Source organism: Sturnus vulgaris, chromosome 11 (assembly GCF_052056855.1).
Source record: "Sturnus vulgaris isolate bStuVul1 chromosome 11, bStuVul1.hap1, whole genome shotgun sequence".
NCBI lineage: Eukaryota > Metazoa > Chordata > Aves > Passeriformes > Sturnidae > Sturnus > Sturnus vulgaris.
In genome coordinates, this window is record NC_142253.1 from 11,908,539 (window position 1) to 11,928,767 (window position 20,229).

The window sequence follows — 20,229 nt, forward strand, 5'->3', positions numbered from 1 at the left end:
AAAATTGCAGTTTAAATTACTAAGCAACAGTCTCTCTGACAATGAACTTAGTAACGCTCTGTCATCTATTTAATCACACTAATGAGACAGAACAACTCCACTTAGGTAAAAATTACTCTGCATTTCATTTAAATAAAGGTCAGAGAGCTAAAAGCCACATAAGCCACCACACTTCTGCTGCACAACACATCCAGCAACAAGCATCCTTTTTTTCTAGAGGGGACCCAGCCTTTCTGGCTCTGAGCTGCCAAGGCAGGGCTGCATAGGGCATCTTGCTCAAACCTCCCACTTCTACTTCCCCACTGCCTGCCTGTGTGTGGGCCTCGGGCTTCTCTGGCTCAGGAATGCCTCCTTGGTTTGGAGAGGTGAGCATTGGTTCACCAAAGAGGTTTAGAGGGCAAGAGATCTCTGGTTTCTAATTGTTCTAAAGTAAAAGCGTGGCTAGAGTCTTGTGTAAGAGGCAATTATACCCCTTAGTTCTCACTGCATAAAATATGCCTCTTGTTCATCAGGCTGATAGTCAAAGCCAAGCAAGGCTGCTTGCTGAGAGTGTTCTCATTTATCTGGCTTGTGCCATCATGATTACCTTAATATAAAAATCTGGTTTTGTGTCTCTCACCATTTAAACCTGGTGCCTTCCCTTGATATTTAAAATTTTTCTTACAAATCTATGTGTCTTTGGGCTGAAGCTGGTCGTGGGAGGGCAGGTCTGTAATTTACTGAAAAAATCTAACTGGCAGCTATAACTGGAGGTTATTGACACGTGCTACTAGTTTTAATCCGTGTTTGCAAGTCCAGAGCTAGCCTAGGGCTCACATCTGATTTATGTTCCCTTGCCACAGGGAGAGGGGATCTGAGGTGACCGTGGGACCCTTCCCCAGTGGCTGGCTGCATGATCCCTCCAGAGGCTGGGAATACTCCCACATGCTCAAAGCAGCAATAGGTTTCCTCAAGCCTCACTCCTCACTGCACTTCTTTGCGTTCTTCTTAATTAGCGGGGGAGTAATTCCAGGCTATTTGAGTTACTTGGCATCTCCTGCCTCCTCCACGATCAGCTTCCCTGATACAGTTCATGCCTGTAATAAGATGTCAGCATCAAGTTTAGCTTGGCAAGCCTTTCATTCCCACACTGTTCTTGCCTGCACACGTCCTAGAGTCACTTCCTAAACTTCCAGCCCCCCCATCCCAACAGGTCCAGGATGAACCTCCAGCTAGCTCTGCTCCCAGACACACAAGGAAGGCTGATCCTGTGGCTGCATGGCAGTCCAGGTGACCCCACACCACTTCGTGAGAGCATTTTCCCCCGAGCAATGGCGTGAGGCCAGTGTAAGGAGCTTTAGCTGCAGGAGTCACTGCAATAGCAACACAACTCATCCCTCCTCCCCCTTGCCAAGGCAAAGGAGATGCATTTAAGCCAGTGAGGATCTGCTCATGCAGGCAGTTTCTCCTGCTGCCAAAAGCATTCACAAAACAAATAGGCAACAAACCTTCCGATTCCACCAACACCTTCCTCTCCCTTGTGTACACTGTGTATATATACACATATGTACAAGTAAGTGCCAGACTGACAGTTTAAAAGAACAAGCACTTCCTGTTATTTATTAAACTGGTACAATACAGGAAGCAGCAGAGTAAGCTTCTCCCTCTTGCACTATCAAATCCACAGTCCAGAGGACACACCTTCAAGCACAGAGTTAATGCATTTTTATTTTTTTTCTCCTTTGCTAAGGATATAAGAATTGAATCTTTTACAGGAAGCAGTGGACTGTCATAAAGTTCCCTAATTCAGTATTATTCTTACCATGTGAGGGTTGCAAAATTTCATTTATATGAAAACCAAGACCCTGAATCAAATAATTGTAAACCTCCCAAAATTCAATCACTTCTCACCAACCCAGTTTCAACCCAACACAATGTTGTAACTGCATATTCCTCACAAATAATCTTAATCCCATGTTTTGTCTGCATGGTGTGGTCTGTGCCATTTTTATGTGCCTGTGGTAGCTCAAATTAATGCACATGGTTCTAGTTATTATTTACTTACAAAACGTTTCATCAGAGGATGTGTCTGATTCAGGACTGAAAAAGCCAGGCCACTAAAGGAGCATAGTGCTTAATGAAGTAGCAGGGAAATGTCATGCATTAAAGGTGTCTTGCACGGAAATAGATTCCATGCTCTATCCTCAGTCCTCCAAAAATCGTAATTATGAGAATGGAGCTAGGAGAAAAAGGATGGCAATGGGTTGGGTTTTTTTGGCATTTGGCAACAGCAAAGCCAGCAAAGCCCAGCCATTCAGTCATCCTCTGGGCAACCCTGTCCCTTGCCAGGCACTTTCTGTTACTCCTGAGCAGTTACATATTGATGGATGGGTCACATAAGAAAAACACAACTGGACTTTGTTTACTGGATAGAAGCACAGCTCTGCAATTTCTCAAGAGCTACAGGGATGGAGAGCTGACAGCTGCTGCTCCACCAGGCAGGGTGTGAGAGATTGCAGATGAAGGATCAGTGCTTTCCTGAAAAAGGCTGTGCTAATGGAAAGGGTCTTTCTCCATCCCAAGTTCCTTTCAGCTGATCTGACCAGATCCAGGAACCACAGGCAAAAACTATCTGTAATTTATGGTTTAAGGTTTAATTTGATGGCTGTGCTTCAGGGAAGCAGGGAGCACCTGTGAGCCACCTGTGTTGGTAACAGGGACCTGCTGGGAAGGGACTGAGTGTCACAGCCCAGCTGCCTGTGCTTGCTGGGTTTCTGCAGGAGCCTGAACTGACTCTTTGTGCCCATCCCCTGCTACAGCCTGGGGAAGAGGAAGGAGTGCAATTAGAAAAGAGGGCAGCAACAAAGAGCTGCATCTGAGCCAGTGACACATGCAAACCATTACCTGGCCTGACACAAGAGATCTTCAGCCTCTTCAGAGAGCAAGGACACTTGACAGACCCACTCCCAAATCCACTCCTGTGAGTTTCAGATGAGATCCCTAGGCTCAGAAAGCTTGTCTTGCCCATCTGCCATACAGCACTCTGGAAAGAGTGTCCATGGGCTGCTAACAGAGATCTGGCTTTGTCTCCTGCCAACAAAATGCCAGTTACAGCTGTGTCCTCTCACTACCCTCCCTTCACTAGTCCTGTCTGTCCAGGCTGCAAATCTTCAGTGGGACTCCTACCTAGTGATCTGCTATCAGGGCAGAATTCATGGGCTGTTGTAGGATGAAACAACTTGCCAAAAAACACACTAGGAGAACAATACAGAGATAGCAAGTTCCCAAAGGTTAGGAAGGGCCAGAGGGTTTTTTCCATACAATTTTTTCTAAGTTTTCCTGCTAGGAAAGGCAAAGCCTTTAAATGCACAGACAAGACCCCAGCTCCTGGTGGGCACCGGTATAACACCAGGGAGGCTGTACTGGGATTCTGTCAGGCTGGGGGGCTGTGTTTGGGGCAGCAGGCTGCAGCCAGAGTGAAAACCCAAATACACAAAGATTTGGATCAGCTTCTTACTCCTGCCTTCCATGTCAGTGCTGTGGTGCTCTGTGGGCAACCATCTCAGCTGCAGCTAAAGCCAGACAGAGCCAACAGTTTCAGTTTCCTCTTGTGATTGTAGGCTGCAGCAGCCTTGTCCCCCAGTGCCTGATCTCCTGCAGCTTCACTGGCTGATTGTCCTTCTGAGCCTCCTTTAGGCACTTCTTGGTGAATAAGTCCCTCTGCTCCTTTCTCCATCCCACAGGGCCAGGCAGTGGTACAAGGGCCGTTCCAGCAGGCTGGACTAATTATCTCCATTTGTGTTATTATTTGTGGAATACTTTTATCATGGGGGTGCTTAAGGCCAGATCCCTGTGTCTGGGATTGTGCTTTCTGCTCCAGGCTTTGGCCAGAGACCTCCTGAGGCACCCAGACCTCACCCCATAGCACTGCTCTCTGCCCTCTATACTGTCACAGTTCCATGATTTTGCCTTCAGCGAAAGCAGCCCACCTCCCCAGCATGCACAGTAGCATGACTAAGGGCTGAAACTCCTCCAGTGAACATTTGGGCAACTTCCCAAGCTGGGTGATACCGGACTTTGGCTGGTGTCCCATGCACACGCCCCACCACACCTACCCACCTGGTACTGCTGAAATGTCACCAGCACTGCTCATTGCAGCACAGCAGTGCAGACTATTTTGGGCAGGGGTAAGTTAGTTCAGATATAAACATCAATCAAAGTAAGTTTGTCCTTCAGCTGCTTTAAACCTGCCACCCCTGGCCTTTGAATGCCATTTTCACTTCAGCAGCCACTTTACACAGCCTGGTTTTGCCCAGAGATACACCACAAATCCTGCTCCCACTTCTGTGGGAGCAGGGCCGGTCTCAGCAGAACTTCTGGGAGGTGTCTGCAGGCAAAAGAAGGTCAAAAGCTTTGTCTCAGCAGCTGCAGATATCCCTCATTGAGTCCTTCAGGTAAAGAACTGGTTAAAACTTCTAATCCCCATTCAACAGACTTAATGCCTGCACCAGTAAGTCAAATGAGAGAAATAAAAGCTGGCAGAAATCGCAATTGAGAGGGGACTGTCTGTATTTCACATGTCACAGGGCACCTTTTGTGCAGGAAGGAAGGGCTTCTGATGCCTCACTGGCACAATCTATCTTGCTGCAGATGGGCCAGGTGTTGTCTGAAATACCTCCTTCCTTACAGAAATCAAGTGCGGCTCCAGCTTGTGACAGCACAGACTCATCAGCATCTCTGTTCCCTGTCCGCCAAGCCTGCAGAAGCCGAATAACCACAGGCTCAGCCTGCAGATGCTCCAGCACTAATGCCCCATTGCAGGAACCAAAGCCTCCTTCCTTTTCCCTTTGCCCCCAGAGTCAGTCCCCCCAATGCTCTCGCATTTTATCTCATGTGGAGGAGCTTGGATGTGGGTTTCCTCCTGTTCCTTCCCCTTGCCTGCTCCTCCTTTTGGTTTCCCCCTGAGCAGTCATGCACAATACTGCAGCCATCAAGGAGAGATGATGCTGTTGAAGTCAGAACATAACCCCATGTACCTTCTAGCTTTGCAGATAAGCATTTTCATCCCACCTTGAAGGGGAAAACTCTGCCAAGATGTCCTATGCAAGGATGTCTAGCTCATATGAAAATAAATCTAAATCTCTTTAGTCATGGAAGAGCAAAATCCTTCCCTGCAATGGATTTGTTCCCCCTGAAGAGCTGATGGTGCTGAAGGCAGAGCGCACAGTACTGCAGGACCGGCTGGCAGTGGCTGTGAGCTCCGGGACTATCTGGGACCATGGCCATGGAGGGAAGCTCAGCTCCATGTGATGGGCACTATGGAGGAATGGGCTGAACTACTCCAGATTCCACAGTTAGTTCATGGGGGCTTCCCAAGCAGATTGCTTCACTCACTAGCAGACCAGTCCCAAAAAAATGCTGTAACATGTGTGTTCATGGCTGTGACTTGTACTCTCTGTCCTTGCTGAAGGCTCTCGGTCCTTCCCTGCCACCCAGCTATGGTTTTCTCCAGCAGCTTTCCCCACCAGCTCTCCATGGATAAGAATGTAAACCAGAAGACCCGCATGAGAGTTGGGAAGGATGGGGATGAGCAGAGCTGTCTCCCAGCTGGAATGCACATGCTCCGTCAGGTCCTCAAGTCTCAGGGAGCTGGCAGCAGCAAGTGCTGCGGCCCATCATCTCTGCAGCAGCAGCACTCCAGGCAATGCCAAGTGGATAGACTGAATCAGCACTGATTGGGAATGTAATTTCTTGTGAATTCAGTCCTCTCATCTACCCATTCCCTGCAGCTTCTCATGCTGCTTCAGGAACTCTTCCTCAGGCTATTTTTAGTACCTGGTTACATCACTGCCAGCATCTGCTGCTTTGAAACAGGCAGCGGCTGCAAACATTCAGGCATCAGCAACCGTGAGCTGTAAGGTTGTAAAGATGGGAGCTTTATCACTCAGCCAGCAGACAGCCAGGCTGCACAAGGCAGCTGCTGGATGGAGCCTCTCGATCGTGTCCAGCAGGGAAGAGGAGCACCCTGCTGCAAGAGCCCCCGCTTCCCTCGGGACCAGGGGATGCTTTCTGACAGTACTGTCATTGCCTAGCTGTGCAATGCCAAGCAAGATAATTAATCCTCTGTGCCTCTCCTCTTTCCAAAGACAGCGTTCATGCTGACCTACTTCTTATAGAGAAATTTGCAGAGGGTTTCAATGCCCATGATGAGCAAGTGGCACCAAAAGCGCTAATTATGCCAGCTGTTCACAGAACCCAGACCACTGCCGAGCCAAAACAAGAACATCATGGCTCTGGAGCAAGTAAAGGAGAGAGCTGCTATGACGGGGAAGCCATGATTTCCTGCCTGGCAACTGGCTCTTGCTTTTGGGCAAGAGCAGTTCACGTGCTGACCAGCCACATGGAAGGGTGACTCAGTCAGGTGGCACAAGCAGCCACGTGGTGAAGAGGAAGTTTTACCCGGCACCTCTTGGTAAAGAGCACACCGGTGTCCCTGCAGCCACTGGGTAGACAGCTGTGGGCAGCTTGCCCAGAGCAAGTGTTACAGGCCTGGGGCAGCAAGGAGGGGCAGGTGTTCTCCTCCCAGCCCTCGGCATGCCAGAGAGGCTGTAAATGCTTGGTGTGCCTTCCCAGGAATGCTGATGCTGTCTCCATGTGTACCAGCACCTCTGGGGCCCTGCAGGGGCTGCCTGAGCCACAACGGGTTTTAACATCTCTCCTCCCCACCTCTCCATCTCCCTGAACGCCCAGATCTTCACTGGTAGCCAGCTACAGAAATCTGTGCCAGAGCCATTAGCAGAAATTAAGAAATAAGGGGATCCAAGCTCTCAGCCCCCTTACCCAGGGGCATCGTGTCCCTAAAGTCACCCTCTGCCCTCCTCCTTCATTCCAGCTGGCCAAAATCCTTCTCTCAGAAGCATCTGGCCAGAACAAAGGCTGGAGTTCTTAAGGAGGAAATTCTGAGTTAAATTCCTTCCTCCCGAGTCATTCATAGAAGGGAACAGCATGTTCTCCCAGAACAGAGATGACATCTTGCTGGCCTCCTGCTGCTCTCCAGCTGCCTGTCACCACGGGGCTAAGGCTCTCCCAGTGAGGCAGCAGGAGGGGTGGGCCAATGGAGAAGGACTGGAGGGTATATCTTGGTGTACTCTGCCCAGGGAAGGGCTGGCAGGGGGTGCATTGTCAGCAGCATGCAGCAAACACCTCACCAGAAAAGCTCAACATTCCTCAAAAGGGAGAGGCTATAGAAGGTCATCAGAGAATTGCCAAGATCCTCTCCATCTCCCAAAGGAAAAGAGGTAACAGGAGATTACAGATTATGTGTGTGCATAAAGCAATTATCACAAATTCATAGAATAATAGAATATCCCTGAGAAAAGGACCCACAAAGATCATTGAGTCCAACTCCTGATCCTGCACAGGACAACTCCAGAAAGCCAGACCATATGCCTGAGAGCATTGGGCACTTTGTGATCTCTGGCAGCTTTGGTGCCATTACCACTTTCCTGGGGAGCCTGTTCCAGTGCCCGACCACCCTCTGGGTGAAGAACCTTTTCCTAATATCCAACCTAAACCCCACCTGACACAGTTCCCTGCCATTCCCTTGTGTTCTGTCATTGGTCATCATGAGAAGAGATCAGTGCCTGCCCCTCTGATTCCCCTCAAGAGGAAGCTGTAGATCATGATGAAGTCCTCCCAGTCTCCTCTTCAGTTATTAGTGAGGACTCAATAATCAAACTCAGAATTAAGCAGACGAACTGAAGCCTCATCCAGTGCAAAACCACAGCTATGTGAAGGCTGTGAGCCCCATCCCAATTCCTCTGCAGGAATACTGAAACAGTTAAAGCAGCCCAAGGAAGCTGTTAGTTCTGAATTTATACTGAGCTGCTTAAAAAGTAAACACGGTGTAAGGACGTGCAGGCTTGCCAGCAGCTGTCACTGACCTCAAAATCAAAGATGCTGTGGGCTGCTCCAAAGTAGGGCAGGCTTCATAAGCTGAGTGAGCGCAGCAGCCGTGCTGGAATGTGAGCTGTGTCTGGCATGGAACAGGGCCGCTGCCCCCCTTCCTAGGCCAATCTGTCAGATGGGTCATGGAGATGATGAAGTTTTCTGAAAAAAATATTCCTGATGATTTTCTCTGCCTCTCATCTCAGAGATGAGGCAAATGCTGCCCTGATCTGGGCAATCTGTACAGGGATTATTAGACCAAACTGTATCTGGGCCAAGGTTAATGAAAGAGCCTGCAAAATCCTCCTGGCTGCTGTGTTTTCGTTCCCTCATTGCAAGCAGCTTGGCTGTGTGCCAGCGGGGAAGCACAAGGCTGGTGGTGTGCACACATGCTAGGAGCCATAGGGAGCTGAAGGGGTTGGCACTGGCTTTCCCATCCTTGGGGAGTTGACAAGAGGCTAACTTCATCCTTGGTTGTGAAGCCTGTAGCACACCTCTGCTGACAACTGGCAGGGATTTTTGTCACCTCTTATCACTGCCACCCCACAGGGACAGAGTTCATGTGGCTCAGCCAGGGCTGCAGCCCTCTCAGAGCAGCTCCAGTCCTATTCGCCCTATCTCCAGGCTTTTGGAGCACAGCTTGTGCCACCCTGCCATGGTTGGTGTCACAGAAGCAATCCACAGCCAGTCAACATCACAGACAGAGCACCTGTGTCACATTCAGGTACCTATCCAGGAGAGTTTTCCTTAACCCTGCAGAGTCCCAAATCCTGCATCTCTACTTGGGCAGCTCCAAGGCATCCTCACTCTTGTGGGATGCCCTGGGGAAGATGGGAAAACACACTCAGCCGCTTTTGCCCCTTATTTTAGGTGAACAGAGGAGTTTTTCAAAGTGTGAATTTGTGGTTCTTCATTTTCCTGCCTTCCTTATCACTGACGGCTTTGGAAAAGGCGAAGTGGGGACATCACAGCATGAGCTTACACATCCCTGCCCTGATAGGCTCCTTATCACTGGAGCAGTTTCCAGCATCTCAGTTAAAAACCCTAAGTCTATGACCATCAATGCAAAGCAAAACTAGGAACAATAGCACAGCAGTCATAAGGGCAATCAGGTTTTCTGCTTCTACCAGCTCGAGGCTGCCCAGATCCTGCTGCCTAAATCTGCTGGGAAACCCAGGCTCTCCAGTCCCAGCCTCTTCCCCAGGGCCCTGACCAGGGCGCTTTCCTTCCAATGCCATCACCTCAATAAATGCTGATTACTCCCATCAAATTTCTCTCACGCTGGCTGGTGACGCCAGCCCTGCTGGCAAGTGATCAATTCCCTATTACTGAGTCATGCAAATTCATCAAAAATCACCCCAGATCCATAGAGACAGGCTCCTCAAAGTATCATAGGAGGTTCAAGGCAGAGCTTCAGCTTCCCATGGCCTGGAGATGCAGCACCATTCTTGGTATATCAGCCATCTGCCCTCATCCTACAGGCAGATCCATAAGGAGCTACTGCAATTGTGATAAGCAGAGCCCATACCCTTTCTTTTGTCTCTTCAACATCCACCCTTCAATAAGGCAAAATTATCTGTTTACTTAAGAGCAAGGGTAATTAACCACCCAAATGGTGACCAAGGAATGCAAGAGTCACAATAGTCCCTATTATGGAACACATCTACTTAATGGAGATCATTGTTCTTCCTGGCCTTAAAAACCTGGCAGCACACCCCAGAACTTTCATCCACTGTGACTGGCATCAAAAACCCACAGGAACTGGTATCCCTCAAGGACAGCACTGGGAAACAAGACTGGCTGGTCCATGCTCTCTGTGGCAAGACCAGAGCAGGGCAAAGCCACCAGCTTGCCAACATTTCTGTTCAACAAAGGAATCAGTGCTCAAGGTTTCCCAACCCGGAAGATCACTGTGTTAATTTGAATGCTGTAAATATCAGCTGCAATTTAACCCCGCCTGCATGCAGCTGAAAGTAATTTCTCAATAAATTGAGCCTCCGGCTGGGAGCTGCACCACCAGCCCCCAAACCTACAAAGACTGTTAGTTACCAAGCAGTCATCCCTGGCAACAGTGCTCACTGTCAAGGTCAGCTCAATCCCTGCCATCATTTTCAATGTCCTTAACGTCCCAAGCGTGGGTTTGTATGGAGGACAAAGAGGCCAAAGGCCCCATAATCTCTGCTGATTCTGCCATCCTATCGGAACTGGAGGCTTTGCTCATCCTGCTCCCCACCTCACAGCCATGCTGAGGATATTTATGTCACTGGGCCACTCTTGTGAGATGCTGGTGGTGTCATTGAGCAGCATTTGGCGGACACAGCAGCCACCTGTGTTTACCCATTCCTGTCTCGTGCTGGCACATACATGATTACAGCTTTCGGTTTGAGCCGCCCGTCTATTTATATCAAACGCCTTTGAGCAATGTGCTGACGCTTCCTGGGAGCGTTGCTGTGCCAGGCCAGCCAGCCTGGCACCTCCTCGTCAGAGATGGCTGCAGGGTGACTTGGTGCACCTACACAACAAAAAAAGCTCCTATGATGGTGTGTTTTCCTGCCATCCATGACACATTTACAAGGCTCTGAAACCACGCTCGGGAAATCTGCTGGATTCTGCTAAAATGCAACGGAAGCGTGGGATACAAAGTGACTGCATTGTCTCTGTCCATCAGGACAGGGATCTGCTGTGCTGCCCAGCTGCTCTCAGCTACTGTGAAGCAAGGTCACAGCCTGAACAGTTCTGCTCTGCAGTTCCAGGACAGTGGGATCCAGGCAGTGGGGCCTGGCACACAGCACTGAGATTTTGGGGTCAGCTCTTGGAGGACAGAAGAGATGTGAGTGAGCAGCAGAAAGGGATGCTGTGATGAGATTTGGTCAGAGGCACCCTCGGAGCTACTACCATCAAGAATAAAAGGAGGAGACAGCCCCAGACAAGCTCACCCACCCACTCCCATTCCCAGAGCCATAAAGAAATGTTACACAACCGTGCCGGGAGGCTCTGTGCTGACATCATGCCTGGGCAAGAAACGAGAAGAGCTGGGCACATGTAATCAGGAGCAAACCCTATTTATAGCACCATATAATAAGCTGCATCTGAGAGAGAAGATGAAAGGGAAGATGAGTCAACAGAGTAAACAGCAATGAACTTTCCTCCTAGCGGGGCAGTCAGTTCGTGTAATGAGAGACATTACTGGGAGAGCTCTCCCCAGCAGCATTACTTCCAGTGGATAAAGGCTGACAGCCACATACTGCTCAGGACACATCCATCTCCCACAGAAGCAGCCCTGGATGCACCCGTGAGGGGAGAGGCAGGGGCTGTGAAGCCCCAGCTATTCAATTATGGTTCTTTAGCTTCATTCTGCCCATCAGCTCCTGACTTTCTCCCTTCTTGAGGTGGGGAGAAGCTGATGACTTCAGCATCCCCTGACTAGCCCTGCCTTGTGCACCCATGCCATTTGCAATGTTCCTTTGGGGATTCTGTGTCCTCATCCAGCCATCAAGAGCTCACACAAGGAGAGGGGAGGTCATAGGAGGACCCCATTTGGGGAGAGGGGATGTCTGCCCCTTATGCAGCACAACCAAGGTTAGCTCCAGAGAAAAGCAATCCTGAGCTTGGCCGGTGAACCAGCCATGTGCTCCAGTGAAGCAAGGTTAACCATTGGCAAGGGTCTCCTTGGACACAGCCCCGGGGACCAGGTCCCCTCACAGCTCAGCAAGCAGCCCCTGCCCAGCCCAGTCACTCATGCAGCCAGAGGCTCACATGTGCTATTTTTAGCCTCCTCACTCAGCCTTTCATTCCAAAGCCACCCATGAGAAACATTTCCATTTTATCATGAAAACAACTCTGCTGCAAAAATAAATTACAATGACATCAAAGTGCTAAAACAAAAGGGTAAAGAAAGGCCTCCTTACACCAGGGAGCAAGGAGAGCAGAGCCCCCCTCTGCTTCTCCCAGCAGGATGGACACAAAGCAATCTCCTGAAGTTCTTTCAGGACAAAATAACAGTGTAGCAAATGAGAAAAACACGTTAAAATGAGGAGAGCTGCAGGATGTGTGGATACACGGGCAGCAATGCAATGAGCATTCGCGGGGTAGATGGATCTCCTCCCTCCAGGCTGGGGTGGCTGTGCATGGATTTCACCAGGTTGCGTCCCAGGGTAAAGTCTGGCTGCACATCGTCCCCAAGAACTAATGAGCACCAGCTCTTGGATCCTTGCACCTTTCCAGATCATGAGGGAGATGCTGTAGTTGATACCAGAACTTTTGCTAACCCATGGCATTGGGAATGCAAAGTTTCTGGGCTGTAAAATTAGCTGTAGGCATGCTGGGATGGGGGCAGCCAGCGCTGTCATCCTGCTGCTGTGCCAGCTAACAGCATGTGCCACCTCTCTCACCTGGCAAAAATGGGAACACTCCAAGCATGGGCTGATGCTGCAGTCACCCCAACCTATGTACAGTCCCCCATGCCTCGAACTGGAATGCTGGAGGATGTCCTGGAGACTCTAAGGAGCAGCTGCTGCACCACAAACATCCATACCATGCATGCCAGTCCCAGCCCCTAACACCTGCCCGTGCCAAGCACAGGGCAGGCAGCAGAAATGCTCTTCTGCCCTCATAACAGCCACAGACAGCACAGCCCTTAAATGAGGGCAGGGGATGAGCTAAGAGCCTGACCTCCATTTGACACCACAGTGGGTGAAACCCAAACCTCAACCCACAGTGTCCATTACCTGATTAATGGGTTATAATATGCCTGAGGAAATAAACCTTTCTCAGTGCAGTGGCAAGGGCTCTTGCAGGGTAGAGGAGGCAACTGCCCATGCCCCCACACCAATATTCTCAGCGTGTATACCCAGCTGGGCAGGAGCAAGTTCTGGATTCAACTGTGCTGGTTTCAGCAATTCAAAGCCTTCAGACCTCTGCAGAAACTTCACGGGAAGAAATCCTTAGAGGAGCAAGGCCCACTGCCTGGGCCCCCAGGGCATAAACCACCACCCTCACAGCACCCAGGGCACAGCAGGGAGGGGGAAAAGACAAAACTGACTGTCAACCACCCACGTTCTGGGGAGAAACCACAGAGAAGTCACCCCCCTGGGCTGGTGACGCACAGAGCAAAACCCAAACCCTCTGTCCCAGCACACTCAGAGCTCCTCCTAGCATGGGGTCCTGCATGCCTCGAGCTAAGCAGGGACCATTTAATTGTGGTTTATGAGACATCCCACTGTGCTGATGCAGAGGGAGGCAATAGTGTCCCACACAGGCTCGTGATCCCAACAGATGTGACATCATCTCCCTGCTGGGCAGCTCAGTGGGGACCAGGCTGTGCTTGCATCTTTCAGGGCAACTTGAGTCAAACATGTAATGATTTTCCAGGAAAAATCCCTGCAATGCTCCCCCTCCACAGTCATCTGATGCTGGAGTCAGCCAATGGCTTCTCACAGGAACTCACCTACTCCAGAGTCCTCTGTCCTGGGCAGCCAGGTAAGGCTGAGTCACTTATTTTTGGAAAATGTTGCAAATTTACCTGGATGGGAAGTGAATGCTGAATTACCCAGGCTCCCTCCTTCCCCCTGCCCCACCTCTATGCATCAGGGCTGGAACCCCTCAAGTCCCTGCTCCTGTTAACAATTAACTGTACTTAGGGGAAGGTCATTCCTCAGTCCAATTTCTCAAAGAAATGCCCTTGGGGAAAATGCCCATGTGTCATATTACAAACAATGACATCAGCCTATATTCACCCCAGAGGAGTAGGCTGGGGAAACACAGGCATGGCCAGCCTTGAAAAATATCTGTCTAGGATGAGACTGGTGAGGCACTGCTGCAGCTTGGCTGATATGTCTGCACAATTCTCCTGCAGCCCTCTACTTCAGGACTGTGACAAAAAGAAAATGAGAAATTGCCTTGGTTTTACACTCCTTGCATTAAACAGACTTGCTATCTGGTTATTTTAAGAAGCTAGCATGGCCAGATGTACATGTGCTTTCTTTGAAGACCTGTGCCAGCCTCCCCCAGAGCCATCCAGCCCTGTCATTAGCAGAGGTGCTGATCTGGGGCTTGTGGGTAGCTCTGTTTGCTTTGGGTGTTGTACGTGCTCCTGTATTCCTTGGTATCTGCTCCTGCAGATCCAGCTGGATGCTCACCAGGGTGCAGCTCAACCAGCAATCCTTGAGGTTGTGACCACTCTGGTGCCACATTCCCCTTTGCTCCAGTTTCAGATAATTTCAGACTATACAGGCTAAAAATACAGACAAGCTATTAATCCCTTTCTGAGAGGTGGGACATTCCCCACTCCACAGAAAGCAGGTGAGGATGTGAAGCCAAACCATGCCAATATAAAAAATCCTGAGCTGGTAAGGTCTGATTGACAGGTCCTGATTGTCAGGGCAGCACATTTCTGCTGAAGTTCACCCCTTCCCAAGGCATCCTCTGTACCTCAAAACCCTTTCACCAGGGACCCCTGTCCCTGTCCCTGCACAGCCAAGGCTCAGCTCCACCACTAACTCAGAAACAACTTCTAGTGCTTGATGACATGGGGTGTCTGTGGCCCTTGGGGCTGGTACCCTGGTGTCCCACCATGCAAAGTTATTTTGTCCTGCTGACCATCATGTTATTAAGTGCTGGCCACAGAGTCAAAATTTTAGTTGCTTTTGACCACAGGAAAGCGGCAGTGGGGCTGGAGCTGAGCAAGATCGAGCACCATACCTAATGGAGAATGTCCCAGCAGCCACACAGAAGCAGCCCAGAAAACCTGCAGGCTGGTTCCCCATCCGTGTCCTGCCCCAGCAGGCTCCACTGGGTCCCATCCTCTTCAACACACTGCAGAGGTTTCTGTCAGTGTTTTGCAGCACTGGGGAGTCCCTCAGCTCCTGGCAGAGCTGACACTGGGGGCATTTCCCAGGTGCCCCTTGAAGTATACAGAAACTTGCCGGAACAGGATTGCAGCCCAAGACGGCACGTGTTGTTCCCACCGCGGGCACGGATGTCACACATTCCTCCCCGCTGCCCAAACACATCGCAGGCTCATTAAAGCAGCTGGGTTTGTATCCGGCTCCCTGCGGTCACACCTCCGTAGGCGGGTGCCAGCAGCACGGTGACACGCCAGGGGCCTTTCAGCAGCCTTGTGGTGACGTTCAGCATCAATCGGAGGTGACAGGTTCTGCCACCTCACCTGGCACACGGGGAGCTGGAGCCACCTCCTCCACCTCCTGCCTGCTCTGCAGCACGCAGCAGCACTGCCCAGCTCAGGGCTTCCCTGCCTGCCTGGGCACGCAAAGCTTGCAGCAGAAACACAGCTGAAGGGGATGTCCTGCACCCCTTCCCACAGCATGTCTGCTGCCAGGCCAGGGGCATCACCACCCCACATCCTCCTGCAGCCTTTGCAAGGGGGTCCCCAGGGTGTGCCGACCCCCAAGTTACTGCTACCCAGGGTGGTGACACATTACCAGTGCCAACATCTGTGCTGGGGACAGCAACAGCCATTTAGGTATCATGAGAGTGGTAGGAAGTAACACTTCTCTTCCTGCAGTTCTGTTCACACACATCAGTTTTGGGGGGGGTCTGTGTGTCTCCCCACATGGCCCATTTGAGTCCCAAGCACAGTGAGCAGACACACAGACATACAAACCCCCTGTACAGCACACAAGCTGATCCCCTCCCTGCAAGCACCCCAGGCCTGCCCACCCAGGATGCAGGTTGGACCTGGCTGCTGGCGCAAGGCTCAGCACAGAGTGAATTATCTGTTATTGCACAATGTTGGAGCACAGCGAGTTTCCTCCCTCCTGCTGCCCTGGATCTCACCCCTCCCTCCCAGGCCTGTCCCGGCTCCTCCAGCCCCAGCTCACTGGCGTCCCTGGCTCTATTTTAGCGCACGAGACCAGTTGTTTCCCTGTCAGACGTCCATGTTTTTATTTAACTCCCTTTCAGCTTCCCAAATTAGCACAGACAGGCTCCTGCAGTGTTTGCCTTGGAAGAAGATGCGTTGCCACAAATTATTTTTGATTCAAGTAAACAAAACCTCTCCTCTCTTTTCTAACCCGGTCCTCTTTGATGTTGGTGGTTAATTTCAGTGCTCAGAGAGAAGTGCAAGGGCACTGGCCAGGGTCCAGCACTGGGGACACCGTGGGCTCCCTGCCCTGCCACTTCTGCAAAGCCAGCAAAGGCCCAGCCCTTCTGCAAAGGGCTGCTTGTGAACCTGAGCCCCAAAACACCCCCAAGCTGTACTATCACTACAACAGCAGCACCTACAGCTCTTGTTTCCAAACCTACTGGCCAGTGGCACAGCAGCTGCTGCAGTCCCAGCCTGCTCTGTCCCTCCTGCATTGCTGCTGCATGTGCCTGCTGGTGGCAGGACAAGGGCCAGGCTCCCCCTGGCACACCGCAGATCACTGCATCATTTCCCTCACCCAACATGCCATCTCAGGCATTTCCCAGTCTGGAACATCTAGGGAGAGAGACAGGTGGGCAGACATGTGGCTGCCACAGCCATCAGACTTCACTCAGCCAGGCCAGAGGAAACCACACCTTGGAGTTGGTGTAAAATATACCAGCTTGACATCACTGCCCAGTGATGTGTATGAGGACACATGGCCATGCTGTGAGGAGACAGCACCCATTCCCAGCAGATACATGAAGATGCAAAAGAAGGGATTTGTCCCAGTTTGGCTGTTCCAATTGGGTAAACCAAGATACTAGCCAGTGTAACAATTTCTCCCTAACCTAGAGGGAACAGCATAAGTTCCTATTCCAAATACTCCATTAGTTGCTCACCCTCTTCATTGACTGACACAACCCTACCATGTTCCCCTCAGACAGTTTTGCTGCCTTCATCTCAAAAATCCTCTGCATTTGCAGCTGGGAGAACACACAACTCCCTGGGGATGGGCAAGATTGGCACAGGGGAGCAGCAAATTCTGGGGTGAAAGTATCAAATTATAGGGTTCTAGGAGCCCACCCTTGGTGACCATGGAGCACCACAGGGCCTGCAGCAAGCCCTGGGTGGCACAGCATGGCACAGCACATCAGTGTGGGTAAGACCATGGGCAGGAGGAGGCTGGGTAGGACCCACACAGCAACTCTGGGCCAGGCCCTGCAGCTGTAATGGTGCCAGAGGATTTTCGGGCAACATGTTGGGCAAGGCCCCATGTCAGAGAGGGTATATGGGGTAGTGTTTACCCAGCTATTTCTGGGACTTGTTTCGCAATGGGACAGAGCCTCTGCACCTATTGGCATACAGCTACCTTGAGGCCACAGCCCTTCTCAGCATGGCCAGCGTGGTGGGGCCAAAGCAGCAGCTTTGAAGCCTGGTGCAGAAGCCCCTCCTTGCAGCAGGGTCAGCCCCTGACAGGGGACAGTGACCCCACCGTGCTCCACACCCTGCAACCCACCTCGACATATGCATGGCTATTTATAGCTGGGACTGATGCTAATTTGGATCAAGTGGAAGATAACAAGGTTATTTTTAGGTTTATCTATCAGCTTGTGAAGGGAAATAAGCTTTGCTGGCTCAGACAGGCGCTACCCAACCTGTGGAGGCACAGCCAAGTTCTGGGACAAGTGACCCCAATGGCAGGGTTGGAGAAGGGACACACTCCGGATACAATGAGGGCACAGAGAGGCCTTGATGCCCTCGTCTCCATCGTGCCACCCTGCCTGCCACCTTCATCCAGGGAGCAGCAATACAGGGACTCCAGAACCTCAGGTCTCACCGTGTGTATGCCACTCAAGCCCCTCCATCCCTCCTGACAGGGTGGGCAGGTGCCCGAAGGGATCCCGTCCCTCCCAGCACAGCCATGCCCTCACTGGGAGGATTACATTACATTACAGTACATTAACACTGCACATACTTCTGGGAAGGAGGTTTCAAACCAAGACCTCCAGCTTGGCAATGTCCAACTGCCAAAAGAGTTCCTTTAATTACAGAGTCCTGACACTGGGCTGAGAGACATCTAAAAATATCAAAAATACCAACTCATCCTGTAAGGCAGCATTTAGCAGAGAGAGCCACCAGAAGAAACCAAAACAACAGCAAGGGAGGCCTTTTCCATTGGGAAAGCTCATGGAGTCACCATGTTCCCTTCTAAAATGCTCCAGTGATGCCATAACTGGAGGGGGGCCAGACAGCTTCTCTGTGGCTGCATATTCCCTTTGCTTCAGCTCCCTGCTTGAGCCCTGGGGGCACAGGGTCCCAACAGGACAGGGTCTGGGAGAAGTGAGAGGATGCCACAGATCAGGTCAGACTCATCCCACAGGGTGACAGTGCCTGTAATGCCTGTATCTTATATTTGCTTTTAGATTTTTTTATTTACTTTCTGATTATGCAGAGGTGATGATGTGACTGGGTTTGGCCACATCTGAAAGGATTTCAGCAACAAGTGCCTCAGGCAGTGGTGGCCTGTCTCATATGCCACCAGCCCTACAGCTGAGGGTAAAGCAGTGGGCAGTTGCAAATAAAGTTTCAAAAAGGCAATTTCTGGGCAACTGTAACATTACATGGTGCCAGTCAGCCCAGCCTGTGGCAACAGAATTGCTTTGCAAGTGCTTGGAGAGGTTTAATGGTCAAAATTTGGTCATGCTGAAGGCACGCTGGCAGGACTGCAGGAGGATAGATGTCCAGCACCAGGTCTCGGGCGTTGTCAGCTCTGGCATGGGACCTGGAACTACTTTGGGGCAGATTTCTGAAGGACACGGTGATCAGTAAGGATGGGAGGTGGTGCAGAGCCTGGAAATGGGGAACCAGCTCCCACTGGTGACAAAGCTGGAAGAGTCACTCTAACTGCAGCAGTGGTCCCAGGAGACTGATCTCCACCCCCGATGACTAAATCTTACATAAACTGCTTTTGATTTCCCCAAAAGAACTCTGAGAACCTCATTGCTGCTGGTATTTGGGAGGGAAACAGGGAGTCCCTGCTCTCACCACCCACCAATCTTTGTCCCTCCACAAAGGGAAGGGGACAGGACACCAGTGCTCCTCAGCTCAGGGAGAGGTGTGACTATGGTGGGACCAAGCTTTGACCACAAACATGCTGCAGAGGAACACCAGTGTCACATCCATCTCTGCAGCCTGGGACTCAAGGGCAAATCCCAGGAGAGATCCTGGTTGTGGTTCCGCTTTTGATTTATGGCAGCTCTTATCCAGAAATCTTGCTGTGCTCTTTATAATGGGAAAGACACAGATAGGACTGTGCAAAGTCCTGCCCCTCTTTCAGTCCCTCCCAGCACCACTATTGAGAGGTTGGCACTTCCCAGGGCTACTCTCACATTCGTCTCCCAAAGGGCTTGTGCTCTCCAGAGCAGCGTGATGTTCCCATCCCACGAGCTGGCTGATGCCCCTGCAGTACTTTGCTCCCTTTCCTAGGGCTCCCTCAGTCTCTTGAAGCAACATGAATAATTGCAGCTGAGCCCACTGGCACAGTCAATAACCTTCCTGTTTATAGGAGCGACTCACAGCCCCAGTGCTGACACACGGACTTTTAAATACATGGTCCCGCCTGTGCAGCCCTGAGCAGGCAGGAGGGTGGTGCCTGGGCACACTGCCTGTCAGCCCTTGGTGGCCTTTTGCCCGCCAGCCTCCCTCGGTCATCAGGACAAGATATCAGGCTCCCTGCTTCTCTGCCTGGCACGGGATTGCACCCGGGAGATCTGGGACTGACCCTGAGCTGATCTTTGGCAGGCACCTTGCTCACTCAATTAAAAGCAAACCCAGAGAGAGCAGGGTCCCAGGGCTGTGATGAAGTCAAGTGACAAGTGTTTGGTTTGTGGCGTGCTCAGCACGAGGGCACAGTCACCTAGCTCCTGGGGACCCTAGTGATGACCTAAATAACAGCACAAAAAAGCTTTTTGCAGGCAGCGATTCACTGCCTCATCTGATCCAGCCATGGGCACCTCCCAGGAGCTGCCGTTCACTGGTGGGAATGGCATGGTGGGAAGGGCTGGAAGCAGTGAGAAGAGAGCACTCCTTTCCCATGGCACCCACCCAAGAGCAAGAGGCCAAGGAGAGCACCTGCCCCATCTCACAGCCCCTCAGTGCCAGTCACACACGGGTCACTCTCTGCAGCTGCTGCTGTCACCAGCTCTTGGTGCCCAGCACATGGGGATGGAGAGAGGGTTTCCCTGCACCCCACTGGTGACAGAGCACCCCAGCCCAGGGATGGCACACGTGCCAACGGCACCATGAGCATGTGGGCTTCATCCCTCGAGGGCCAGGATGCCAGGCTCCTGCCAGCATTAGCAGCCTCTCCAGGAGTTGTTTTTCCAAATGCTGTCTATGCCCTGATGCCCTCTGAACCATGGACAGCATGTCATCTCTTG